A 23,111-nucleotide genomic window follows, 5' to 3' on the forward strand; every position below is an offset into this window, starting at 1 on the left:
CTCACAAGACTCTGGTATGAAACCCTGAAAGATTTGATAGGATTCACGCCCCCTCCCCTCATTCCCTGGGTTTTTGGCACCCCTATATCTCTAAAATATCTCAGCGGGTTAAGCGTTTGCATCCGTGATCTGGGAGCCACCTACGAAGCACAGGTTCTGAGCCCAGAACAGTGTGTCAAGCTCTCACCCAATCACCTTTTCACTTTGCACGATCGCTTGGGGGGTTAAGCACCCACCGCGGAGTTTAGAACCTGGAGTCCGTTAAGACTGTCACCCTTCCGGTGTGGATGAAATGACACCGATACCCATCGTCACTGCTTTCCTATTGCTTGTCCCTCCATGGTATCCGTAGAGACAGCACTGCAGCCCAGACTAGTGCACCTGGGCGGCGTCCTTGCACCTTCGTATTACTTGGAGGGTATCGTAGCGCCTAGAAGCACCCTTTGAAGATGTAGATTGTGCAGCACTGTATGGAAGTGTGTCCGGTCATGATGGGCACATATTCCATGGCGCTGGTACAGGTGTGCGGAGAAGACGTCAGCACTGCACAGTAACTGCAAAGACGTGCACGCACGTACAACAGACCTTGCAGGACGGGCACCTAATGGGGATATTTTGGAATGGGAGAATGGTGCTCATCCCCCCAAACAAACAAACGAACAAGTTACTTACCTTCGGTAACGATGTATCTGTGAGAAACATTAGTTAGTTAGATTCCTCACCTTAGAATATCCCCAGGCGTCAGACTGGATCCGGAAGATTTTTCGTCAGCAATACCCCTTGCGCGTCGCTAGGCGTCGTCTGCGGCTCCGCGTCCGTCATCGGCGTCGTGCGCCGGAATGACGTCGGAGTACTTAGACGCCGCCCTCGCGCGCTGACGTCAGTTCTTGTACATAGCTTTCCGCTCCAGGAACGCAGAGCCATGCAAAGACCGACACTGGTGCCAAAAATAAAATCTAGGGGCCTGAAAAGGATAACCTTAACCCTGGATGTCAGTTCGCAGAATGGGGAGGATGGGTGGGTCGGTGAGGAATCTAACTAACTAATGTTTCTTACAGATACATCGTTACCGAAGGTAAGTAACTTGTTCATCTGAAAGAAACACGTTAGTTAGATTCCTCACCTTAGAATAGATACCCAAGCAATACCATCCCCGGTGGTGGGTCTGCGAACCAAGATCACACCAGAAAGTCCTGGAGGACAGAACGGCCAAAGAAGCCATCCCTCCGGACTTGGCTGTCAAGGCAATAATGCCTGGCAAACGTGTGTAGCGAAGCCCACGTTGCCGCCTGACAGATGTCCTGCAAAGGGACACCCCGTCCCAAAGCAGTAGTAGCCGCCGTGGCCCGAGTAGAATGGGCGCGCAGCCCAACAGGAGGGTCCTTTTTTGCCAAGGAGTAACAAATTTTGATGCACAAAACGACCCACCGAGAGATGGTCCGTTTGTGCACAGCTTTCCCCTTCTTAGCACCCACGTATCCAACGAAAAGTTGGTCGTCCACCCGGAACTGCTTTGTGCGGTCCAGATAAAAGGAAAGCGCATGTTTTGGGTCCAGACGGTGGAGCCTCTCTTCCTCTTTGGAAGGATGCGGAGGCGGAAAGAAGATGGGCAAGGTGACAGACTGCCCAAGATGAAAGGGGGTCACCACTTTCGGAAGAAAGGAGGGACGAGGCCGAAGGACAACCTTGTCCAGATGAACAGAGAAAAAAAGGAGGCTTTGATGATAAAGCCTGGAGCTCACTCACCCGTCTAGCCGAGGTGATGGCTACCAGAAAAGCAGTCTTAAGCGTCAGCAGACGAAGAGGACAATTATGAAGAGGCTCAAAGGGAGCGCACATTAGAAATGTGAGAACAAGATTCAAGTCCCACTGAGGCATTACAAAAGGGACAGGAGGAAACGTGTGAGTAATGCCTTTTAGAAAGCGTGTAACTACAGGGGACTTGAAAAGAGAAGGCTGATCAGGAAGCCGCAAGAAGGCAGAGATGGCAGCAAGATAACCTTTCAAGGTGCCCAGGGCAGAGGCCTGCCGGGCCAAAGAAAGAAGAAAGAGGAGAACCTCAGAAAGAGGGGCGGAAAGGGGATCCACAGCCTTTGCTGTGCACCATGCCACAAATTTGTTCCACCGGCAGGCGTATACCGTCTTTGTGGAGGGACGCCTGGCTGCCAGAATGATATCACAGACTTCAGGAGGCAAGTCAAATGGCATCAACTGCCGCCGCTCAATCTCCACGCATGGAGGTGGAGGCTGGACAGGTTCGGGTGTAGGACCGTCCCCTGCTGCTGCGACAGAAGATCCTCCCGAAGGGGCAGACGTATCGGAGGATCGGTCAACATACTGAGTAGCTCGGGATACCAGTACCTTCGTGCCCAATCCGGAGCCACCAAGATGACTTGGGCCCGGTCGTGCCTGATCTTCTTCAGCACTCTGGGCAGAAGTGGTATAGGCGGAAAGGCGTACAACAGACCACAACTCCACTCGTGACGAAAAGCGTCGCCGAGCGAGTGCTGCCTTGGAAATTCCAACGCGCAGAACTGCTGACATTGCGCGTTCTCTTCGGTGGCGAAGATATCTAACCAAGGCTCTCCCCAGTTCAGACGCCATTCGTGATCCATCATGCACCGGCGGCTGAGTTCGTCTGCTCTGGCGTTCAGAGAGCCCGCCAGATGTTGAACCACCAGGGTGACGCCCTGTTGTTCCAGCCATGTCCAGAGGCGTAGAGCCTCCTGACAAAGGGTCCACGACCCCACCCCGCCCTGTTTGTTGCAATACCACATGGCGGTGGTGTTGTCCGCGAACACCTGCACGACACTTCCCCTGACAGAGGGAAGGAAGGCTTTCAGTGCAAGTCGGATCGCTCTCAACTCCAACAGGTTGATTTGGAGACGAGACTCCGCCGGAGACCAGAGGCCTCTGATCTCCGCCTCTCCCATATGGCCACCCCATCCCAGGAGGGACGCATCCGTCACTACGACATGCTCCGGTTGGGGAAGGGAGAGGCTCTTGCCCTTGACCCAATCGCGGTCCGTGAGCCACCACTGCAACGGCTGTGCAGTGCCCTCCGAGATCAAGACATGGTCGGACAGGTTGCCGTGATGCTGGGCCCACTGAAACTTCAGGTCCCACTGCAGAGCCCGCATGCGCCGCCTGGCGTGATGCACTAGTAGGATGCAGGAGGCCATCAGCCCCAGAAGCCGCAACACTAGCCTGACCGAAAACCAGGATAGAGGCCGAAAGATGGGGATCAGGGCCTGAATATCCCGGACCCGCTGTTCCGGTGGATATACCCGGAACTGCGCCGAATCGAGAACCGCTCCGATGAAGAGGAGCTTCTGAGAGGGACTCAGGTGTGACTTCGGCACGTTGATGGAAAATCCCAGCAAATGCAGGAGATCCGCCGTAGTCTGGAGGTGGGAGACGACTGCCTGGGGCGAGCCCGCCTTCAACAACCAGTCGTCGAGATAGGGGAAGACTGGAACCCCTGATCTGCGCAGATGAGCTGCGACCACCGCCATCACTTTCGTGAACACCCGAGGGGCACTGGTGAGGCCGAAGGGGAGCACGGTAAACTGAAAGTGCTCTTGACCCACCGTGAACCGCAGGTAACGCCGGTGGGCCGGCAGGACGGGGATGTGGAAATATGCGTCCTGCAAGTCCAACGCTACCATCCAGTCTCCAGGGTCTAGGGCAGCTAGAACCTGAGCCAAAGTGAACATCTTGAACCTCTCCTTCCGGAGGAAGGCATTGACGTTCCGGAGGTCCAAGATAGGGCGTAGGCCCCCTTTGCCCTTCTTGGGAACCAGAAAGTAGTGGGAATAACAACCACGACCTACTTCTGGGCTCGGAACGCGCTCGACGGCCCCCTTGGCCAAGAGGGCCGAAACTTCCTCGTGGAGAAGATTCAAATGATCCCCCGAGATACGGTGGTGCTGCGGTGGCATGGCTGGAGGGGTCGTCTCGAAGGGGAGGGAGTAGCCCCTTCGGACGATTTGCAGCACCCACCTGTCCGATGTGATGGACCGCCAGTGGAGCAGGTGATGGCGAACTCTGTCGCCCAGTGGCGTGGAATGGGCCTGAAAGCTCGGACTAGGAAGGCTTTGAGGCGGATGCTGCCGGGGTGGATGTGGGCTGACCGCGTCGTCCTCCAGAACCGCCTCGGCGGAAACCACGTCCGCGACCGCGCGCAGGTTGGTTCTGCGGCTGGTGGCTAGGCGTACCTGAGGAGGCACCCCTTCCTTGGCCACGAAAGGGGCGAAAGGCGGAAGTTGCGACCGCGGGCCGAGAGGCCCAAGGACTTGGCCGTAGCCCGGGAGTCCTTAAAGCGATTCAGCGCACTGTCCGCTTTCTCGCCAAAAAGGCGAGTGCCATCAAAGGGCATGTCCATGAGAGTGCTCTGGACATCGCCCGAAAAGGACATGGACCGCAGCCAGGCGTGACGTCTAAGCACCACTGTGGTAGAAATCGCCCTACCCAGCGAGTCCGTAGTGTCAAGCCCACATCGGATAGCATGTCGCGCTGCATCCCTCCCATCGGCCAGAGCCTGGGTAAGTCGTGTCTGGACCTCCTCCGGACACAGGGGCAGCACATCCTCCACCGTATCCCACAGAGAGTGGGAATAACGGTCCAAGAGACAGGCGGTGTTCAAAGCCCGCAGGCCCAAACTAAGGGAGGAGAACAGCTTTTTGCCAAACTGTTCCAGTCTCTTGGAATCCCGGTCCGGCGGAGCGGTTGGAAAGGAGGATTGGGAGGTAGAGGCCTGGATAACCAGGCTCTCGGGGGTAGGGTGTTGGGACAGAAAACTGGGGTCGCCCGGAGCAGGGCGGTGGCGCCTGGCGACGTTCCTGTCCCCAGGAGGAACTGTGGAGGGCTTGGACCAGGTGCCCTGCAGAACGTCAATGAGGGCCTCATTGAATTGCAGCAGAGGCTCAGTGGAGCTTGCTGCAGACTGAAGCACCTCAGTGAGGACGTTAGTCCTCACAGCCACGGCAGGTAGCTCGAGCCCAAGGGCTGCGGCCGCCTTGCGCAGCACCACAGAGAAAGCAGCACCCTCCTCCGAAGCCACAGTCGGAGGAGAGATGAATCCAGTGTCCGGAGAGGTATCCAGACCACTGGCCTCCCCCAGTTCATCTGCCCAGTCCTGTGACAGTTGAGCCTGAGCGGCCATAGGATCCTCGGATCCCTCCCATTCACCCCCATCATCCGATTCCTGGTATGCAGGAGGAAGGATCGGAGCCGGGCGATAGACAAAATGTGTCTCCAGCGGCGCCGAACGCTGCGTCCATCGACGCCGTATCGGCGCCGGGCCCGGAGTGGGACTGAACTGGGGCTCGCCGCCGAGCGGAGTCGGCGTCGGAGGTGGTACCGGTGTCGACGCCGGCGGGGACTCGGGAACGGGTCCCTCGGGCACTTGCGGCGTCGAGGCCGGAGCCGTCGACGGCGCCGGAGCCGCCGGCAGGCAAGGTTACCCAGTCGGGTCCGCGGGGCCCGAAGGCGCACCAGCGGGCGTCGACGGCGGAGCCAGGTTCCTCATGGCCGAGAGAAAGGCACTGACTTCCGCCGGCGTCATGTCAGTCCCAGGGACCGGTGGGTATGGGGACTTGCGCGGCGCCTGCGGCTCCGCCGGAGCCGCGGGGGTGGAACCACCCTGACCCTCGGCCGAGTCGCGCGACCGGCGAGGGGAGTCCGAAGAGCGGTGTCGCCTCTTGGACTTCTTGGAGTGCTTCGACTTACCCGAAGACTTGGATCCCGACGACCGATGATGACGTCGGCTGCGGCTCCGCGACCGATCCTTGGACCTCCTCCTGGACCGGGATCGAGAGGGGCGCGGAGCCGAGTGGCGAATCTCGAGAAGCTTACGGGACCGCTCCCGTCTAGCCTTCGAGGTCAGGGCCTTGCAGTCCGAACACGACGCCGCGTCGTGGTCGAGGCCCAAGCAGTAAAGGCACCGGCGGTGATGGTCCGTAACCGACATCAAGCCGCTACAGTCAGCACAGGCTTTAAAACCAGGCATCCTACCGGCACCGGAGTCGAGACAAGATCGAAAAAGTTAGTCAAAAAGTGACTAAAGGGGTAGCTCTCCCGGATCTGCGCTTACTGGCGCGGACAAAAGAAGAAAGAAACCCCTCTAGCACCACCAATTCCCCCTAGCCCCCCCTCACACACCAGCGTCATTCTCTGCAGTCCGGGGGCGCACGTGAAACCCTCTCTTCCCATTCACGTGCGTCCCTCAGAACAAACAGCAGAGTTGTCTGCGGCGGTGAGCGCCGGGACAAAAGAAGCGCATTTTCCATCAGCTACAAAGGATGGCGACCGCGGCTTTTCAAGTTGTCTCTAGTTTCAGGAAGTTCAGAGGATGAATGGGGCGCCCCGCCTAGGGAGCCTTGTGTGGCCATGGAGCTGCGAGATAGAGCACTCGAGGGCTGGGGTGCGGGGGTAAGTAGTGGAGGGTGCATCCTCATACCCCCCCCCCCACCCCCTCAGCTCCCCAGCAAGTCCTGCCTTGGACCCACTACTAGCATCCCCTGCTCCGGCCGCTGAAATGATGCTTGGGATAGGTAAAGAGGGGAGAGGGGGGCTTGGTGGAAGAAGCCCCCACCTTCAGCAAACTGTCACTTTTGTTCACAATCCGGGTTACGGTCGCAGGGTTTATGCTCACATGCGTCCCTTCCCTTCAAAGGTCACTCATCTCAGCCAACTCATCCTCCACCCCAGGGTGGGTGGGTGGGGGGGGGGGCGGGGGGCATGGTCACGCCACGTCTCTCTGTGTTCTGGGCAACATTTTAAACACAGTTTATATATTGGTTTTCGGTGTGTGTACATTCATGCCCTGCTGCTGGGGGAACCTGTAACCTTCAAAAGGGTGATGTCACGCAGAATATTGTAATAAATTGCTCACTACTACCCGCTATTAACTGCAACACCCTGTCATGAACAATACATGCATCAGTAGACAGTCGGCTACCACATGTATCACCCTCAGCCCCACCCAAGCAGTCTCCTCATACATGCTCTTTTGTACGGCGGTTGAACGGGTGTTCTCAACACCCAGCTAAATAGCACTCACGTTTTCTAATTCAGGAAGGATTAAAGACGAAGTTGTCCCTCAGCAAAAAAAGTGACTTGCACAGAGATCACAGCAGCGGGCGTTTAGCACAAAAAGTTGGCTTTCAGAATGTAGTCTGGGCTATTGGTTAAATGCGTCGTGTATTTATGGTTTGAACCGAGTATGCACATGTATGTATTATATACATATATGTCACATGGCCTATTGGTTCAGATGCTTCCTGTAAGGGGTGAAACACACCCATGTATATGCCATGCGCCATACACAGTCACATATGCACACACACATATTAAATGTTTGGTTTTATATGGCACTTGAGAAGCCAGATTTTGCTATTTCCTAGCACCCTACATAGCACTTCATACAGTTAGTTGATGTAACATATTTAACGATTCCTAAAAGGATAAAAGGCTGAGCCTCAATACATTTCTACCACCGACCTGAAAAAAGTTACACAGGAATACATTACATAGGACCCCAAAGAGATTAAAGGCTCCGTCAGACCCGCCATTTCTACCTAGGCTCTGACCTACGGGTCACAGAGGAATACCTGAAGAGGGCGCACTGTGCAACAGCTATTTACCTGATATATATATATATATATATATGTGTGTGTATGTGTTTGTGTGTGTGTATATGTTTGTATAAACATGTATGTGTGTATACACGTATTTATATATACACACATACATACATAGCACTAGCAGGCAGAGTAGCGTCACATTTATATTCCAGAACCACAGTGGAGCATGCCGCCTAATTAATGAACTTATAAGCAACAATAGTCCCTAGAAAGAAAGGAGTAGAGGTAGCGATAAATAAGGACCCAATCAGTACTTATATTTTGAGAGACTTGCCCAGCCGGACAGAGGTCAAGAATTTTACTAGTATATTAATAATATCAAAAATTTCAAAAATTCATAAAGTGGGACACAAGCCTGTGTCCAGTACATACATTAGAACAAAGAAGCAAAAAGGTTCAGGCATGAAACAGAGTTTGTTATAGGTAGCATAAAATGAAAAAACAAACATTACAAACAACACCCTTATGTGTCACAGTTAAAGTTTTTACAACATATCGGCTATTTGTGAGTGTCGACGGCGTTTCGATCCTATTAACGAAATGCAAGGATCATCATCAGGACAAAGGACAATAATGCCTGTAAGGTACAACCTGAATAACCTTGAAGAGAAGGGAAAGGAAGAGGGAGAAGGTATTAGGAACATTAAGGACTCATGGGAGTCAAGATTTACAAGGGAGACAACTAAAAACCAGTACGTTACATAATATACAGTATGCTAATTGTTATATCAATGAAGAAGGAGGAGCAATGCGGAAGGAATAATCACGTAAAAATCAAGGCACGTAAAGAACATTATTAAGGCAGGTCGATACTAAAACATTGCGGAGTGAGATTTAAAACTCTAAACGTTATACCATTATCAATCAATATTTGTGAATCACAGCCATATCATTGTTGAATTGGGGTAAGCCATGGATTGTGCTTAGGAGCATATGCCGATGTGCCTGGCGTGTATGGCGTGTGCATTAGAATACATGCTGTGCAAGGGGAAACCCGGGAAAGAGGTTGTTAATGTATCGAGTGAATGATGCCTACAATCTTCTCGTGATAGCCTTAGGTCGGGAATTTAATCGAGTAAAGCAGAGTGAGATTTAAACTTGAGAAGGGAATAGGGCGCTTACCGCAGCCGCGGTTGAATCAGAGACGATATCTTATTAATGAACGTCATTGCGCTGCTGAGTCACAGTGTTGAAAGTTCTAAACGAGCAGTGACGTGCGTGTGATCTCTATGACAATCTGTTGCCTCCCACGTTGTCTACGGTCGTTCGAGTCAAGCAATACTTTATTTTAATGTTATCCGAAGGGCACTGGAGTGTTACAAAATGTCTCACACCCCATGTACCTGCCTCAGAGTGCCCGTCTATCGTCGAGATGCGCTTCTTTATTCCTAGATTACCCACAATCCATCATTGGTTGGGGCCATGGATTCTCAGCAATGTGGTGCATATATCAGTATCAGACACATACCCACACTTTATCTGCTGTCCTTTGTCATTTGTAGTACACCTGTAGCGTTATAACTCAAGGTGCCCTGAGTGCAGGCCTGCGGAGATCAGTTTAGATATTGCATTGTATTGCATTACTTGTATAGCGCTTCCTAACCCTATTTCTGGCACTGAAGCGCTTATCCACAAGGCATCACCGAGTTACACAGCTCAGCCTGCCCGGGTGAGAAGGAAGGCACAGAGATCATGTTAATATTAGTATGTTTTATGGTTACATCGTATAGCGCCTCCTACCTCTTAGGAGGCGCCCAAGAGGATTTTGGTGGATGGCGAGCACGTGACTCTTCAGGCTGTGCTCTGTTGGAAGAGCGCGAGTTTCTTGGGCATCACGCCTGAGCACCATGGGGTGCTGTTAGGGCGTCGAGGCGCTAGCTTGCTGGGGAGCGAGGAATAACTCCTCGCGTGACGGCGCCTTTGCCTGCCCAGAGGTTTCGGTGTAGGTAGTTGGGTTATCATATAGCGCACAGAGGACCTCATTGCTCAGCAGCAAGGAAGGCACCTAGAGGCGCTCAAATAAAGGTTTGTCTGCTACTTAGCTGAGTCACACGCCTGCCTGAACCCTAACCCGGGGCTCTTCGTACCCTACATTTTGCTTCACCGTGCCGACAGACACGTGCATAATCCCATTTACAAAAGACAACTGGACGGTCCTGGCTTTGTCAATTTCAAAAGTGTAAAACTCTGAGAAGGATTTGAACCTGCGACTTTCAAGTAGCAGCAAGATGTGAGCCGCACGTGCATTAACCCACATTGTGATTGCACGGGTGTCTTAGAAAGGCACATGGCGTTAGATATGAATATGTCAGACAGTGTTCTCGTAGCTGGGATCGGACTGCGTCTGCACACGCATGTATGCGTCTGTGAATCCGGCTCGTGGCCACATCCCAGTCTCTGAGGCTGATACCGCGAGCACGTGTTAGATAAATACACGACTCCCAGCTCCCGACACTCAGCCGAGAGACTTGCACCTGTTGAGTAACGTTTTTAAAGTTGAAAGGATGAGGGTGCACACATTCTGAATGCGTGGCGTTGCCGTGGGCAAGGAGTTACTAGGGTAGCGCGAGAAGGGGCTGGGCCAGGTGGACTCTGTGAAGTGTATGGAAAGGGGCCATCAGAAGAGCATCATGGTCACGTAACATAACGCGCCTAGTGTGTGTGGGATCCGCCTGTCCGTCCAACCTACCCACCCACCACCTATCCATCCATCCATCCAACCAACCATCCATCCATCCATCCATCCAACCAACCATCCATCCATCCATCCAACGAACCATCTATCCACCCTTAATCCATCTATCCAACCAACCATTGATCTATTAATCCTTAAGCAATCCATCCATCCATCCAACCATCCATCCAGCCATCTATCAATCAATCAATCAATCAACCCATCCATCCATCCATCCATCCATTAATCATCCATCCATCCATCCAGGAAAGTTTTGAAACCATACACCTGAAAGCTTGTGATGCAAACAGGTGAGGATATGGTTCTCCTTTAGGCGTGTCTGGCTGCAAGCTCGGAGTGAGACTACAGCCGTAATGCACAGATCGACAAGTGTGGTACCATCAGTACTCGAGTAAGACGATCAGAGGATGTTTAATACACCCGCTGGGAGTCTGCAGCAAGTCTGGGTTGGCATCAATGTTCGGTCAGTTTTAAGGACCATCTTTTGCTTGGATTCGAACATGATAGGTGAAGGCCCGGGGGATGTGGCTCCAGAGCTTCCAAATTCAAGGGGCGTTTCCTAGAAAAGGTGCTTGAAGGTGGACACATTTTTTTAAAGCATGTGCGAGAAGCAATTCAAATCTGTGTCTTAAGCCTCTGTGTTTACCACTCAATTTCAATTCTTGGCACGGTAAAACTGGGGGGGGGGGGGGGTGGTTGTAAGTGTAAGGCCTTGTCTGTGAGACACACTGTCTAATAAGGAGGCTGAGTTTCGAGTGTTAGTCATTTTAGAGTTTGGGCCACGAGATATCAATAGGGCAGCAGAATTAATTTTTCCGGTCTAGGGGTATATTGCAGATCCACCCACTCACCCCGTCCATTCATTCGTTCGTCCGTCCATCCATCCATAGATGTGTATTCTGTACACCACTCCATGAGTAGAGTCATGGATTTATAGAAAGCTACCTGGGGGCACCATAAGGTCATCTAGTGGGGAAGGGATGTAATTGAGCCCAGCCTGGCATGTGCTCCCACCGGCAGATATGCAAGTCCAGTGCACGTCACGTGTTATGACGTGGAATCGGGCACGCTCTTTCTTTAAGTTAGTCGATGTTGTAATTTAGCGTTCAAGCAGCCCAGTGGCTGCTTCAGAGCACTTTGCCAGAGAGGGGTGATTGTCCACCATGAGACAGAGATAGTGGGCGCATGAGGCGGAGATGCAGTCCAGCCTGAGCAGTAAGGTTCTTAAGACCTTGTTGAATTTCTTCAAATTCAGGAATTCATTCAAATGGATCAATTAATAAATGCAGTGATCACTTCAGGTTTTTTATCAACCATTTATCAGAAGCATACCATGAAATGAAACAATGTCATTGTGAAGAGGAAATGTGCGGTGTTCTTAACATTAGGTGGAACATCTGTATGGTAGTGTACTGTGTAGCAAAATGAACTGGTTACTAAAACACATAAAATGAAAAGAGGCTAAAAAAATCAGGAGCAGCTGATGAAAACAATCCAAATGACAGACAAAAGCCTGATGGATAATCAAAGAGCAGGAGAAAGAATAGGAAGTGTCCGAAGACTGGTCAGAATGTCACCCTTTGGACTGGGCAACTCTAGGGAATGAAGCATCAGAATTTATTCATACACAGTTTTGGAAAGTGCTGGCACGTCACCCAGACCACAAGCAAATATAAACTAAAGGAAAGATGGGTTAGAGATGAGAATCCCTAAACCAGCCCCCATCAATCCCTACCCTGGTACCCATGGTTCGAGGTGAACACTTCTGCTCCCAACAGCCTCCTGAGTTGGAGGGGGCTGCCTTCAGCTTGGATCCAAAGGCGATGGTGGCCCCTAGCCTTAGTCCTTCAACTACTGAGGATGTTCTCTGGTGTTTGAGCCTCTTGAAGGGGCGTTGTTGGGTCACCTGAGAGGAAGCTGAGGGCAAGTGATGGGCTGGTACACAGCAGAGGCCACTGTTAGTAGGGAATCAGGACATGGCACCCCATATGTTGTATGTATGTATAGATGTAGGTTTTATCCTTGGCTTCATCGAGTGCGCTGGGCTGTCTCAGGACCAGCGCCATGTGCTTGTGTAAATGAGGCATAGGCTGGCTGCCTGGAACTGCACTAGGCTGTCCTAGACTACCTTCCAATATTCCAGGCAGGCCACCGCCTCAGCCTGAATGAGCCCCAAGCCGGCATCAGTGTGAACCAATGAACGTCCAATAATGCATGGCAAAGACTTCTCCACTGCCCTTGCATGGCTTGGAGTCATGGACTAGAGGGGACCGCTAGAGGATCGGTACGGCTCACCTCCTGTCCTCCTCAAGTTTGGGAACAGTTATGGGTTTTATAGAACTCTACTAAAGATCTATGCACATATCCAACCCCCTGCTCTAGGGGGTGACAAGCCATTCCTAACCTATGATAACTGATCAGTGAAAGGACTTAAAAAGAACCCTTTGACTCAAGGAAAAGCATCATAAACCGGGAAGGAGGGAGGTTCTCTTGTACCAAATCATTCATTCTGACCGCCTGGGGGTCATTTGAGCACAAGCTTTCAGGCATCCTATAGGGATAGGTGCTGTACAGGGACGAAAACATGTCTCACATAACATGACAACGTAAGACAACATAGCCTAAAATGATCCAAGATAACATGACATAACATAGGTTCGTTTCTCCAAGCCAGTTTTACTTTAATCCTTGAAACGTTTTTCTCTTAAATGTCTCTCTAACTTGGGTTTAAGAAGAATGTTGCAGCTCTCCCTTCCAGCTGGGTAGCATTTTCAGTTTGCTATTTTAGTGATCGTCCAGAGATACATTATCTGCTCTTTCCAGGGCAAAAATGCTCCTTTACAGTAAGTACATTAAAGTGCTTATATAGGGGTGTGGAATGTGACGAGGCAGCGTGAGGGAGTTCCATCCTTGATCTGTGGGGTTCTGTGCCCTAAAGCATTTTAGAAGTTACCCGAGGTGTCAGATTTGTAATTCCATGGTACAAGATGCAATGCACGTGCTGCTTCTTGTCCTAGGCTTGGGAACAGCCCCAACGATATATATATATATATATTCAATGAAAAAACCATAGGTTTCACACATGTTATAGTTAGCTGGAAATTTTACTGATAAAAAACCAATGAAATTCCCCCGTTATAGTTACTGTAGGCAACTATAACTGACGCGACCGCAATCCTCTGCTGATGCTAATACTGTATTTAGACACTTATTTGCCCATGTCTTCTTCCATTAAATTTTAGCTATACATATTTTACAAATTTTTTTTTTTCATAAAGACACATATGTCATCAGCAGAGGATTACGGTCGCGTGAGTTATAGTTGCCTACAGTAACTATAACGGGGGAATTTCATTGGTTTTTTATCAGTAAAATTTCCAGCTAACTATAACATGTGTGAAACCTATGGTTTTTTCATTGAATTAGCAAGGTTTTTTAAATGCTAATTCCTAACTATAACGTGTGTGAAACCTATGGTTTTTTCAGTGAATTTGTACGGTTTTTTAAATGCTAAGTTACTTTACGCCATTCGTGGCGTGCACGCCCACTTAACGCAGTTCGTTCCGTGAGCGCACGGTGCGCTTCTCGCACCGTGCGCGCACAGTGAGTGTAACAGCCAATCAGAATCGCGCTCGCGCACACCATCGTACGCGTACGGTAAGCGTACCGTAAGCGCACCGTAAGCTGGCTCAGATATATATATTGATTTAAAGGCTATTTTCTCAGAATCTACTGAACAGATTTACACCAAACCTACAAAAGGCACTTCCTTGACCTGAGGACTACCTCTCTGCCAAATTTCTAGTAATTCTGTTCAGCCGTTCGGGCTGTAGCCCTGTCTAAAGGTCCTATGGAAAAATGCATGGGAAAAATGCGTTTTGGGACCCCCCTTTTATCTCAGCCCCCGCTTGACGAATCACCCCGAGACTTTCAGGGTAGGAGCGGAGCGTAGCGCCCCACCTATTTTGAAAAATTCGCGAGGATTCGTCGACCGGCGCCAAAGTTATTCAAAATAGAATGTTGCGGATTTCCTATGGAAACGTGGTCCTAACTATAACTACCTACTGGCGACCGCCAGTAGGTAATATAGATATATATATATATATATAGATATATATCCATATGCCTATTTCCAGAAACGCGTAGGCAAAAGGCTGGAAGAAACTTTGCTTGCACTGTGCGTTGGCGATTCGCTGCTGCCTGCTGATTAAACAAGGTGAAATCTAAACGTTGAGTGGGCGCTTCATTGTGTGAGCAATTTGCATATGGATATATATATATATATATATATATATATATATATATATTCACTGAAAAAACAATAGGTATCAGTACGTTATAGTTAGGATTTGCATTTAAAAAACCTTTGAAATTCATTGAAAAAACCAAAGGTTTCAGGGGCGTTATAGTTAGGAATTGGCATTTAAAAAACCTTAGAAATTCACAAAAAAAACATAGGTTTCAGGGGCGTTATAGTTAGTTGGACATTTCCCTCATACAAAACCCTAGAAATCCCCCTGTTATAGTTAGTTCAGCTAACTATAACTCGTGCCCCCGCAATGCACTGGTGATGACGTCACATATTACATCACTCATGACCGTGATATAAATATTACAAAAAAGTGTGAAGATCTTCCGTAGTATTTTTAGTCCAAAGAGGGCCTTGCTGTCTAGTTCTATTATTAGGCGGGTCTCCGGCTGTCTCAACGTCCGTTCTCTATTGTCCCCCCGGTCGTAACTTAGGGATGGAATCAATCACATAATAAGTTAAGCACTGGAGATCATTGTTGTGTACTGTGTTTCTTTAGGACTGAATGGTGTTAAATAATGGGTTTTGTTCATTCCAAATTTGCAGGCTCTACAGGAAGTACACTTATGGAAGCCTTTTCTAGGTTGCAGCCAAGTGCCACTGGATACTGTCTCTGGGCTATTTTTAACCAATTGTTTTCTCATAGACCCTGCACGTTTGAAAGTGATAGAGGGTTTAATGGGCAGGGAGGGCGCTAATACTGCATCAGTCTTTAATATGGGCCAGTTTTTATTAACAATTGCCCTTAACTGCCTGTGCTGTCTGTTGAACGTAGTGATGAGACGGGGAGCCTCATCTTCCTCCTCCCTACTGAGGTGTTCTATTTCAGGGGTCCTAGTCTTCACTCCCAGTAGGGATTCTCTTGTTCTAAGTGCAGCCTTGTCACTGGCTCCCTTAAGAATCATGTCACTGTATCCTCTGGCCTTAAATCTAACCAAGGCCTCTTCAGTACATTTGGTGACTTCCTCCTTGGTGCTCCGTGGTGCTTACTGGAGGTACCTGGTGGGCTAGTTGGCCCCCAGGGACCCTCAGGATTGAAGAGGAATTAATTCCTGAACATAAAACGCGCCACAGGGTGTGATTGCACACATCACCTCAGGCCCCGCCCCTCCCTTCACCATTGTACAAACACGCCCCGTGACGTGTTTTAAGTTGGGGGATTAACCCCCATTGAAACCTGAGGGTCCCTGGGGTGCAATTAGCCCACCAGCTACCTCCATTAAGCACCACAGAGCTGCATTGCAGAGAGGTGTAAAAAGGGGCGTAGCCTCAGAACACCTCTCTGGTGCATACTGGAGGTTCCTGGTGGGCTAGTTGGCCCCCAGGGACCCCCAGTATTCAAGGGGAATTCGTTCCCCATCTGCAAACGTGCCAGGGGGCGCATTTGCAGAGTGCTGAAAGGAGGGGGCGTGGCCTCCGGCACAATGCCGGTATTTCTTTTTTTTTTTTTTTTAAGAAGGGGGCTGCGTAGCCCCCCTTCTTTTTCTCATTCTTTTGGCCCTGGGGACCCCATCCCCCAGGGCCTGCCCCTTAATTTAGTTTTAAAAAATTAAAAAATTGGGAAGGGGGCTGCGTGGACCCCTCCTGAGGCCTTAATCAGCCCCGGGGACCCCATCCCCTGGGGCATGGCCTTTTATAATTGTTTTTTTTTTTTTTGGAGGGGGGCTGCGTTGCCCCCCTCCTCTGGGCCACTTGTAGCCCCGGGGACCCCATTCCTCGGGGCTGACCCTCTCTGTTGGGGACCGTGGGGGGGTCCCCAATCCCCCCACCGTCCCGCCGGCTCCCCGCGTCCTTCGGGAGCCGGCATTGCTTTTCCACATGGGGAGCTGCTAACTTGCAGCTCCCTATGTGGAAAAGCAATTTGGTTTGAGTTTTGAAAAAGAGAGCTGGTTTCCTGCTCTCTCTTTCAAAATTCAAACCAAGTTTGCTATGGCAAGACGGGAGCCGCAAGGCTCACGCCCTACCATGGCAAACTACAGTTTCCTGAGGGTGGGCACACCGGGACACTGCAGGTGCCGGCCCTGGGGGTGGCGGTCCCAAGGGCCATCATTGGCTCCAGGGGGGGGCTGCACGGCCCCCCTCCCACCATTTTCCAAAGCCCCAGGGGGTATTATGTTATGTTAAGTGTGATTTGTAAAGCGCACTGACACCGAAGCTTCCTGGCGCTGATAAACAGAACAAATGAGGGGAGAACGTAAATGATTAATTCTAAATAGAAGTGGGAAAGAGATGGGTTTTTAGCATTTTCCTGAAATTCAGAAGAGAAGAACAGGATTTGATTGGGAGAGGGAGGAGGTTCCAAAGCACAGGAGCTAGGTAGGAAAAACGACGAGCGCCGAATCTCTTGGTTTTACTCCTTGGGGTAGTCAGTAAATCGCGGTGAGCAGATCGGAGATTGCGTGTGGGACAGTGAGGGCAGATGAGGGATTTTAAAAAGGCAGGGCTAAGACAGTGAAGTGCTTTGAAAGTAAGGCATGCCACCTTAAAGGCGGCCCTACGATCGATTGGGAGCCAATGAAGGCTCGTGAGCAGAGGCTTGGCTGATTGCCATCTGGGAGTTCCATGGATCAGGCGGGCAGCCTGATTCTGGACAACCTGTAGGCGTTGAATCAAGAATTGTGGCAAACCGTGGTAAATGGCGTTGGAAAAATCCAGACGGGAAAGTACCAACGAGATGATGGTTTGAGTGAGTGCTGCTGGGGGCAGAAAGTGACGGACTTTGCGGATCCTTCGGAGTTGATACATGCAGGAGGAGACCACCGCTCCAACTTGAGCCCTGAGAGAGAGCTCGGTGTCAATAACGACACCTAGACTCTTTACTGTTTTTGCTGGGGTAGGGGGGGAGCCGAACTCTGGAGGCCAGAACTGAGGGCCCCAGTAGATGTGGCTGAGTCCGGGAAGAAGGAGCTCGGTTTTGCCGGGGTTCAGCTTTAATTGGTTCTGGTTCATCCAGAGTTGGATGTGTGTCATAGCTCCGTGAAAGGTTTTAATAGCGTGTGGTGAATTGAGAGAGAAAATAATTTGTAAGTCGTCAGCATAGTTATAGGTGACGATATCCCATTTCAGAAGTGAGGTGATAAGGGGCCGAAGATAGAGGTTAAAGAGGAGCGGGGAGAGAGAGGAGCCTTGGGGGACACCACAAGAAGTGTAGGTCTTATTTGCAGTATAAGGACCTAGGCGGACCGCCTGTGTTCTTCCCGTGAGGAAGGATTTGACCCACTCAAGAGCAACGCCCTGGATGCCCGCCTGCCCGACACGGTGGAGAAGAATGTTATGATCCACCGTGTCGAACGCGGCAGATAAATCCAGTAGGACGAGGGCTTGGGGAATACCCGCGTCTGCGTTACTCCTGAGTGTGTCAAGAACTGCCAAGATGACAGCTTCAGTAGAATGGGCAGGTCTGAAGCCAGCCTGAGTCGGTTCGAGATAGCAAGAAGATTCAATAAAACTTGATAGGCAGCGGGTGACATGGGCCTCCATGAGTTTAGAAAAATAGGGGAGGAGGGAAATGGGGCGGTAGTTCGATGGCTCCGCCACATCAGCACCAGGTTTTTTTAAGAGGGGTACCAGGATGGCCTCCTTGAAGGAGATGGGGCAGATGCCGGTGCTGAGAGAGCTGTTGAGTAGATGTAAGATGCTATCGGGTAATTTAAGACATATGCTCCGCAAGATGAACGGCGGGCAGCAGTCATTCGGGGAGCCAGATTTTACGCGAGTGGCTAATTCCGCCAAGGAGATGGGATCTAAAATAGGAAAAGATGTGAAAGTCGAGGGATTGTTAAAGGAATTATCTGGAAATGGCAATTGGGGGAGTGAAGGGATAGATTTTTTGATTATGGAAATTTTTTCTAAGAAGAAAGTGTTCAGGGTATCACAAGCTTCCTGGGTGGGGGTCTGGGCTGGGAGGGTTCTCTCGTCGATAGTTAGTTCGTTCAGGACTCTGAACACCTCCTTAGATTTATCAACTGCCGAGGAAATCCTATTGGAACAGTGATCAGTTTTAGCTGAACGGATGGCTATTTTGAAGTCCTTGCGAGCGGCCAAATAGGATTGTTTGGCTGAATCAGAGTAGTCATGTCTCCAGGTGCGTTCTAACTGGCGTGTTTTTAGTTTCCGGGCTTTGAGGTCATCGGAGAACCACCTATGAGAGTTCCGGTGTTTGGTACAGGGAAATTTAGCTAGAGGGGCAAACCGATCGCTAGCCGACTCAAGCCAAGAGGTCATATCTCGTTCTAACCCGTCGATGTCGGTGGGGTCGAGGATGTTATGTTATGTTATGTTATGTTATTTATTCTTTTGTATAGCGCAACGGTTACTCAAAAAGAGTGTCCCGGCGCTTTTAGGTAAGGGGAACAGATTTCAGAAAAACACAACACAGCTAAAAGAGGTTAAAAGATAAACAAAAAGAAAGCAAAACTACTGGCAGACCTATTGGGAAAACAGCCAGGTTTTGAGACCTCTTCTAAAATCAAGGAGAGTAGACGCCCCCCGCAAAGGGAGCGGTAGTGCATTCCACATCTGTGGGGCCAACAGACTGAAAGAGCGGCCCCCAAGGCGAGCCCTCTTCACACGCGGAACAGCCGCCAAAAGTAGAGATTCTGACCTCAACGAGCGAGTCGGATGGTAAAAGGTCAGTCTCTTTTGGAGATGTTTAGCTCCCACAGCATGGAGCGCTTTGTAGGCCAAGGTCAGAGCCTTAAAGGCAATCCGTTTGCGGATGGGTAGCCAGTGTAACGTCACCAACAACCCAGAGGCGCTGGCCCGTCTACTTAGGCCAAAGATGGCCCTGGCCGCCGCGTTCTGTGCAACTTGAAGCCTTTGTAGCAGATACTCTGGCAGGCCCAGGTAAAGAATGTTGGCATAATCCAACCTGGAGCCTATCAGAGCCTGCACCGTCAGCCTCCTGTGCTCCTCGGACAAGAGAGGCAAGAACCTCCGCAGCATTGTTAACAGGCCGAAGCAAGTGCCGGTTACCCCCAAGATCTGGGCTTTCATCGTCAGCCCCTTGTCCATCTTAACCCCCAAGTTTTTAGCCATGGGAGAAGAGCCGGACGGAGGGAACATGTCGATGGGCCACCAGGCCTGCCAGCTAGGCTCCGTATCGCACCCGAAGAAGAGTACCTCCGATTTGTCGGAATTGCACTTGAGGCTGTTCAGTTGGAACCATGCGAACACAGCCCCAAGGCAATTCTGGATACTCTCCCCGTCAAAGTCAGCCCCTCTCTCGCAAGAGAAGAGGAGCTGGGTGTCGTCGGCATACGACACGATCCGGGCACCAAATGACTCCGCCACCGCCGCCAAAGGGGTCATAAAGATGTTAAAAAGGGTCGGGCTCAATATAGAGCCCTGAGGGACCCCGACTCCCAGAGGCGGCATTACGGCGGTGTCAGTTGATGTCCAGATCGTTTGCCGGCGGCCGGCCAAAAAGGAAGAAAACCATTTGAGCACCGTCCCCCGCAGACCAATCTCAAAGAGTCTTGCGAGCAGGCCCTCATGGGGGACGGTGTCAAAAGCCGCCGACAAGTCCAACAACACCAGCATGACTTTGCCCCCGGTATCCAACACCCCTTTAATGGTTTCAGAAACCTCAAGGAGCGCGGTCTCGGTGCTGCGATGTGAACGGAAGCCCGACTGGGAGTCATGTAAGATCTCATGGGACTCCAGAAAATTGGAGAGCACCGACTGAACGTGCTTCTCCAGAATTTTTACAAGAGCCGGCAGCAACGAAATTGGCCTGTAATTGGCTGGGGCTTTCGGGTCAAGTCCCGGCTTTTTAAGCAACGGGATGACCATTGCCTGCTTCCATACTGGCGGCACCTCTCCCAGACTCAACGAGAGGTTGAGAAGAGGGTGCGCCAGCGGATTAACCACCTCCGCCAGTTTACCCAGGAGCTTAGCAGGGCAGGGGTCAAGCGGAGACCCAGATTTTAAATTGCCCATAAGCGCTAGAGAAGCTGAGGCTGGCAGAGATGGAAACTCAGCCAATAAGGCGCCCTGCGCAACTGGGGGAGGCGAGCCCGCCTCGGGCATCGGCAATGTAACCGGTTCACTCGATAGAAAGGAGTCCTGGATGAGTTTGATCTTGCCTGTAAAAAAACACGCAAGATCCGCCGCCCAAGATTCTACGGGCCCCTCTTCCGAAGCAGTAGTCCGAGGGGAGATGAATTCTCGAACGATGGTAAAGATCTCCTTACTGGAGTTCGAAGCTGCTTCGATTCTCCCCGCAAGATAGGCTTTCTTTTCGAGGCGGATGTCTCGGTGGAAAGCTTTAACCACAGCCTTGTAGGCAGACCTGTCCTTGCTGTCATAATGTGCCCGCCAGGCCCTTTCGGCTACCTTGCACTGCTGCCGCGTAGCCCACAGAGCAGGGGTAAACCAAGGGGCCGAGACCCGCTTAGATGTCGGGCGGGGGGGCGGGACTGGGGCCAGGTCATTCAGCCTCTCCGTCAGCCATTCTTGCAGGGACTCCAGGTCTCTCTCTAGCTCGCCAGACAGAGGGCAAGGGTGCGTCGCAGCAGCCTGAGCCAGCATCTCAGGGGTCACCCTGCTAAATGCTCTAGAGGCTCGTCCCCGCTGCTGTGAGACAGGGTTAGGCGCCCTGACGTTGCCGCTGATTACAAATTTGGCCAGCCAGTGATCCGACCACAAGACCGGGAGAATCTCTTTCACCACTAAAGGAGAGGTCGAGAAGACCTGATCTAGAGTGTGCCCCTTGTCATGGGTCGGGCCCTGCAAATGCGGGGTGAGACCCAGCGGAGTCATAGCCTCCAAAAGCTTAATAGCGGCGGGGTCCGACGGATCATCCATCCGGATGTTAAAGTCCCCCGCCACTAAGCAGTGTTCTGCTCTCAGTGCTAGACCCACCAGCACCGAATCAAGGTCAGCAAAAAAGGATGGCTGGGCAGGAATCGGCCAGGGCCGTGAGGAAGCCCTGGGGATCGTGAGAGCTCCATTTACGTGAGAGGCCGCCTGCCATCAGGGGGATAGGGGTCTGACCGGCGACCGTGATGGTGGTGTCCACCAGGTGATGGTCAGACCAAGCACACGGAAATATGTCTGGTGGGGATAACTTCAGGTTGCAAGACCAGATCTGGTCCAAAACATGTCCCCCAATATGAGTGGGTTGAGAGACATGTTGGACGAGATTCAGATTTTTAAGGGTCTCGAAGAACTCAGTGGCATGGGGGCCGGCGTTGATATCGCCGAACCAGTAATTTAGGTCCCCAAAAATAGCGAGGTGGGAGTGCAATGTAAGAAGGGAAGACAGTTGTTCACTTATAATGGTAGGGAAAAGCGGCATGGAATGTGGGGGACGATATAACAGAAGAAGAGTGAGGGGACCGGTGTCCGTTCGCACATTGATGAGTAGGTTCTCCACCTCAGGAATGGGGAGAGAGTGGGAGGAAATGGATTTAAGGCGTTTAGAGATGATGGCCGCTACCCCGCCTCCAGGCCGGTCGCCAGGGCGGTCGGCGTGGAGGATGTAATAATCGGGGGGAAGTGCCACTAGAATATCTGGCAGGGATTCTGAGGTAAGCCACGTCTCTGTAAGGAGAAGCAAATCTGGACTAGAAGTGGAAAGCAAAATAAAAATGTCCTCAGAATGTTTTACTAACGAGCGGGTATTCAAATATGATACCCGGATGGACGAGGTGTTCCTAGTCGGCGTAACTGGGGGTAAGCGGCCGTCGATGGGGGGTAGGTCGGGGCGCATGAGGCCAGCAGAGGAGATGCGATACAGAACTGTGGGAGATGATGCAATGACAGCATTCTCAAGATCTCTGAGTGCCTGAGATGAGTAACTGATGGGGTGGGCAGCGTGGCATGCCCTCAGGCCTGTCCTGGCGCAGACGGGCGCAGACGGGCGCAGACGGGCTTGCCTTTGGCGCGCCTTCGGCGCGCCGCCGGCGCGCCCGCTGCGCCCGTCCGCTGTGCGGACGTGGGAGGCACATGGTTTAAATAGAAGAAAACCAACAGAAAGGGACGTGGCCTGTCATAAAGGGGGCGTGGCCTGACCAGGCTTCCCCAGAATGACGTGGCGTAGTGTAGCGGCCCGCGACAGCGTTTCAATCGGCTGTGCGGGGGTGGTGCTAGCAAGGATATTGTCAGAGGGTAAGTAAAAACACACAAAGATAACTTTTAAAAAAGTGCTCGTTGCTCCCGGCTTTCCGCCTCAGGAGTTCTATCTATCTGCCGGCGCTTTGAATGTGGCGCGTTTTAAGGTGGAGGGGGCGTGGCCTGTCGTAAAGGGGGCGTGGCCTGACCAGGCTTCCCCAGAATGACGTGGCGTAGTGTAGCGGCCCGTGACAGCGTTTCAATCGGCTGTGCGGGGGTGGTGGTCCCCGGGGCTGGGGGGTCCATCACGGACCCCCCAATTTAAATATTTAGAGCCCCGGGGAGGTGGCGGTCCCCGGGGCGTGTGGGGGGCTTGAGCCCCCCCACACAGGGTATTTTATTTTTT

Source organism: Triturus cristatus, chromosome 6 (genome assembly GCF_964204655.1).
Source record: "Triturus cristatus chromosome 6, aTriCri1.1, whole genome shotgun sequence".
Classification (NCBI taxonomy): Eukaryota; Metazoa; Chordata; class Amphibia; order Caudata; family Salamandridae; genus Triturus; species Triturus cristatus.